We start from the raw sequence: 5531 nt of genomic DNA, 5'->3' as shown, positions 1-5531 counted from the left end.
ATTTTGCCAGTGAGACTACTGCTCCCAGCGGACTTGCTGTCACACTTGGTTTCTGGCCTGCCTTCCTTCCCAGAGCAGCCAAGCCTTGCTGTGCCCAATGCAACTCTGAAAAACTGATTTGTCAAAAAGAAACAATTTTGAAATTTAATGTTAGCAGTCTTTTTTCTTGACAGAGGGATCTCAAAGCCTGAGAGATATGGTACAAGTTTAATTCATTAGGACCCAGGTAAGTTAAGAGGTCTGCCATGCTGTCATTATTGGTATCATGGTAATGATTAAATTTAAAACAAAATCCTGGCCTAGTCAAGGACAAAGAGACAAAATTTTGGAAGCTCCTCAAACGCTCAACAAATGCGCCTTGTGAATTTGGTTGCGTGAGGATTTTTGCTGCTCAGAGAAGATAGAGATTACTATTCCAAGCTTGAGAAAGATAAAGATTACCTTTCTCAAGCAGTGGTAATAAAAAACATTCTTCTGTCTCAGGATCTCCAGTCCTCAGCCTGGCCTTTTAGCAAAAACCATAATGGAAGGGGAGTTTGTCTCAGCTTATTGATCTGACAGATGTATTTCTAAGTATTGAACTAAATTCTGCTTTTAGGTGCAGAGGTACAGGTTCAAGAATAGACAACATTGATGCATTTTTACTTCTGACTACATTTCTGGCAAAGGCAGTATGATCCTGGGAGTTGTATGTATGAGTATGTAACTGACAATAAAGTTTGAACTACTATACTTTTTTCCAAATTCCGAATTTCCCTTTCAGTCTTTTTTTTGACACACTTGAATACACAAATGCTCAAAAACACTCCCTTCTCCTTGAAATAATGGAATATCTTACTTGAGAGAAGGGAGACTAATGTATTAAGGCACTCTTTCATTTACTAGGTGCTATGGGTGAAGAAGACTTGATCCTAAAAAAAAAAAAACAACCAAAAAAACCCTGGATGAGTTGTATAGCTGCAGCATGTCTTTCAAACCCTTGTCTGCTATTTATACAGAAAGTACTACAAATTTCCCCCCTATTTTAAAACTGCCTGCTTTTTAAATTTTTTCCTCTGTGAGAATATGTATTTATGTCCACAGAGAATTGATTGTTAATTTTTTTTCTTATGAGTGAACTGGGATTTTTTCCATCTTCAAGTACTTAAGTTGAAGAATCAAGCACAAGCACACTGACACCACTTTGTAGGGCTGTGATTCTATTTTCCACTCCTTCAGGACACTTTTTTTTTACTGAATCTAAGTGATGTTAACAACTTTTTAAACATATCTACAATCCTATGTAGAAAAAGAGGTCTTGGCTTAACAAAGGGGAGTAAAATTATTTTAGATTATAAATGCACATATGGTGATCTTACCTGTAGGCATTGTGGTTAGGGTTTTCCAAAAGGCTCAAGAGAGGTGTGTGTGTCCTTCATTCCAAAAGAGTAGCTTACATTTAGTAGATTCTGTTCTCTCATACCTTTTAGTATGTTTTTCTTCAAACTCAAGACTGTCTGAATCGTCACAAGTTGTTCTCTGCAGGTAGTGCTATAGTGATTTTTCATGTGAATGGCTAAGAAGGAATTTAAGTGTCTCAGTATAATTACATAACCTGAAATTATGGAGGCTCAGCTCGTACCACCCTAGAGAAACTAGGACTGCTGCCTAACACTGATAACATTGCTCCACAGAAAACACCAGAGTCCTCCCTCCCTAACACTGCACAGCAGAAATGTATGAGATACTCTGGCTGAAGTCACAGACAAAGTCTGCACTTGTTTTGGAAACAGAAACTTTTATCCCTTTAATTAAGATAAGCCTAAGAAAGGCAAATACTGTTGCAATGAAAACTAACTTATGAAAAGGGTAAAATCTGTCAGTTCTCGGATACAGCTTCATCAAAAAGCTAACTGAACAAAAAATTGACATGCTCTACCTATTAGAAAGCTAAAATATTCAAATTCCATGGTTAAATATGTCATATCTGCAGTTTGGTTTCCCAACTAATCCGATTATTTGTCTGTCTGCCTCAGAGTTTTTTCCAAAGGCAGTGAGTAGAACAGGCTTCATTGTGAAAACACACGGTCTACAGTCCATGTGGAGTAATTCCTCTGTTTGTTCAGCATCAGCTCTTTCAGCCACAGGAAGCCTGACCTATCTCTTCTTCCTTCTCCTCATAGCACAATGTTGGGGGTTGGGTTTGTTCCTTCTTTCTCTGGGGAATTTTTTCCCCACGGGTTGCCAAGGGGACCGGGTGTTGGATACTTGAGAGTGCTTGGCTGAAACAAAGAGGTGGACAAAAGGTGGAAGGGGGAGATAACGCAGGTAAAAGACACAGCTTGAGGCAGCTGCGTGCTTTTCTGCTTCCGGCGTTCGGGAGACGCGTGTCAGCCGCTCCTGGAGAATCTCAGCCGCCGCAAAGCACGCCGAGCAGAAGCTGAGCCGCTATTCTGCCTCGCCTTCGACCTTCTTCGGCGCTGCTCCTCTTGCTGCAGCGTGACCCTGCACTCCCTGCGCTGCCGGGACATCCTGCCCCTGCCTGCCGGGACACCCTGCCATCCCAGCGACCAGCCCGGGACTTTTCCACTGTTCCAGCTTGGTGCTCTGAGGATCCTGCAGGGACACCGAAACCAAACTGCCCTGGGTTTTGTGAAACAAAGCCCTCAAGGTTCTTGGTACTGTTGTCGTTTGTCATTAATGCTGTAGTTGTTTAGTGGGGAGGGAGTTTTTTTTGTGTTTGTTTGCTTTGTATTACATACTAGTAAAGAACTGCTATTCCTATTTCCCAAATCTTTGCCAAAGAGCCTCTGATTGTAATTTTACCTAGCAGATACCTGTCTTCCTAAACCAAGACAAATTTTGGCGCCCAACGTGGGGCTTGAGGGCACTGAGAAAAGAAAAGGGAAGAGAAATAGCAGTTCTTAACTAACCTAGTACTTTCTTTTGTGTGCGTTGGATATAAAAACCTCATTAGGCTGCATCATGTGGTCTAACTTAGCCTGGTTTGGGTGGCATGTGGTTGTGGCTGTATTCCTTCCATTTGCAGGCCCTTATCTAAACATGGGCCCTATAACTAAGGCTACTGTGACTGTCATCCAGTTTATTTTATGGCTTAATAAGGTGAAGAACTCATGGATTTTTAATTTCCTCTGGAAGGCAGGCACATGGATTCAGGGCTATCGTACACTAACTGTGTGTTTTTGGAGTTACTTTAACAATGGTACCTACTGTGAAGAAATGACACCGGGGGAAGTTTCTTTTTCCCAACCCTTTACCCATCTCTTTGGGTCTGCCCCACCAGTTTTTGAAGGGTTTAAATCCTCTCTGAATGCTAATGATATCATACAATGGCTGGTGCTGCTAATAGGCATATTCTATTTAGCATTCAGAGATAAGGGAAGATTGACCTGGATAACCACCCTGATACCTACCCCACAGAACAGGGATGATACCCCAGAGCCTGACTCTGCCCCACAGCCTGCCTCAGAAAGGACTCACCCGGATTGAGTTGAGGTTCTGATAAAAGAGATACATGAGATGAGCCAGATGCTGAAAGAGTACATTTCCCCAGCTCATGAAAAACCCTCCCCCTGCCCCGAGAAGGCAGAGACTGATGGTGCAGCAGTAGAACCCACAGATGTTACAACTGTCCAGGTTCCAGCTGAACCACAAAGGCAGCCACAGCCAGCAGCAGTCGCCCCTGTAAAAACAAGGAAGTGTAAAGTGAAATCGTCAGATCCTGATATTAAGGGTAAGAAAGGAGAGTCCTCACAGTCCACAGAAGAGCCACAGGTTGAGATCATCACTGAGTCCCTGACATATGAAAGTCTACGTAATCTGCAAAAAGATATTGCACGACGAGGACGTGAAGCTTATACAGCCTGGCTACTTCGAGTCTGAGACCTTATGGGTACAGGTGTGCAACTGAATAGTGCTGAAGCAAAGAATTTGGGACCCTTGACTCAGGACTCAGGTATAAATCAGGTATTTGTAAGAGAGCAAAGGCCCCTTCCCCTTTGGGAGCGACTTCTAATGAGTGTGAGAGAGAGATTTGTCCACAGAGACAGAATGCAAGAGCACAACAATAGAATGCGATGGAAGACCCTTGAAAAAGGAATCCAACAGTTGAGAGAAGTGGCAGTATTAGAAGTACTTTTTGGGAGGACCAGACAGCATGATAATGACCCCGACAAGGTTAAATGCACAGGGCACATGTTGTGGAATCTGGCAACTCATGGACCATCCCAATACGCCACATTCATCGCAACAATTAATGCCGAAGATAACCGAGAGACAGTAGGTTCTGTTGCCAACAAGCTCAGAAATTATAAAAGTATGATCAGTGGCCCAATGCAAGCTCATGTCTCTGCGGTGGTGAAGGAACTCAAAGAGGAGATAAAGAAGGTGAGAGAGGAGATGAGAAGAAACAGTTCCCATGTAGCACCAGTGCGAGTCACAGGCCCCAGAATCAGAGCCCAACATCCCCCAGCGAGAGAGAGAGGGTACACCCCTCGAGCTGACCTGTGGTTTTATCTGCGGGACCATGGGGAGGACATGGGAGCGTGGCGTGGGAAACCCACTTCTGTCCTGGCAGCACGAGTACGTGAGCTCAAGGAGAGAAACGCTAACAGAAAGAGTTCCACTAAAATGAAGGTAGCATCAGCCTCCCATGAGCAAGCTGCCAAGTATTACGGAGGTGGGAATGCTGTGTCAGATTCCCTCGAAGGAACCTCTACCATGTATGTCCAAGAAAAGAATAATAACCAGTGCTAGAGGGGCCCTGCCTCTAGCCAGGAAGAGACACGGGAAAATCGAGTTTTTTGAACTGTGTGGATTCGATGGCCTGGCACATCAGAGCCACAAAAATATGAAGCTTTAGTAGATACTGAGTCGCAGTGTACTCTAATGCCATCAAGACATGTGGAGGCAGAACCGATTTCCATTGCCAGAGTGACGGGGGGATCACAAAAACTGACTCTGGTTGAAGCCGAAGTAAGCCTGACCAGAAAGGAGTGGCAGAAACTTCCGATTGTGACCAGCCCAGAGGCTCCATGTATTCTGGGCATAGACTTCCTCAAGAATGGATATTATAAAGACCCTAAAGGACTCAGATGGGCTTTTGGAATAGCTGCTGTGGAGACAAAGAACATTAAGCAGTTGAACACCTTGCCGAGACTATCAGAGAACCCATCTGCAGTGGGACTCCTGAAGGTAGAAGAACAACAAGTACCTGTTGCCACCTCGACAGTGCACCGTCGGCAGTATCGGACAAATCGAGACGCCGTGATCCCCATCCACAAGATGATCCGTGAGCTAGAGAGCCAAGAGGTGGTCAGCAAAACCCACTCACCCTTCAACAGCCCCATCTGGCCTGTGCGCAAGTCTGATGAAGAATAGAAACTAACTGTGGACTATCGTGCATTGAATGAAGTGACTCCACCGCTGAGCGCTGCTGTGCCGGACATGCTGGAACTTCAGTACGAGCTAGAGTCCAAGGCAGCGAAGTAGTATGCCACTATTGACATTGCCAATGCATTTTTCTCCATTCC

Source organism: Chamaea fasciata, unplaced genomic scaffold, assembly GCF_029207755.1.
Source record: "Chamaea fasciata isolate MVZ Bird 193981 ecotype frontalis unplaced genomic scaffold, bChaFas1.0.hap1 SCAF_4, whole genome shotgun sequence".
NCBI lineage: Eukaryota > Metazoa > Chordata > Aves > Passeriformes > Sylviidae > Chamaea > Chamaea fasciata.
This window is presented reverse-complemented; position numbering follows the sequence as displayed.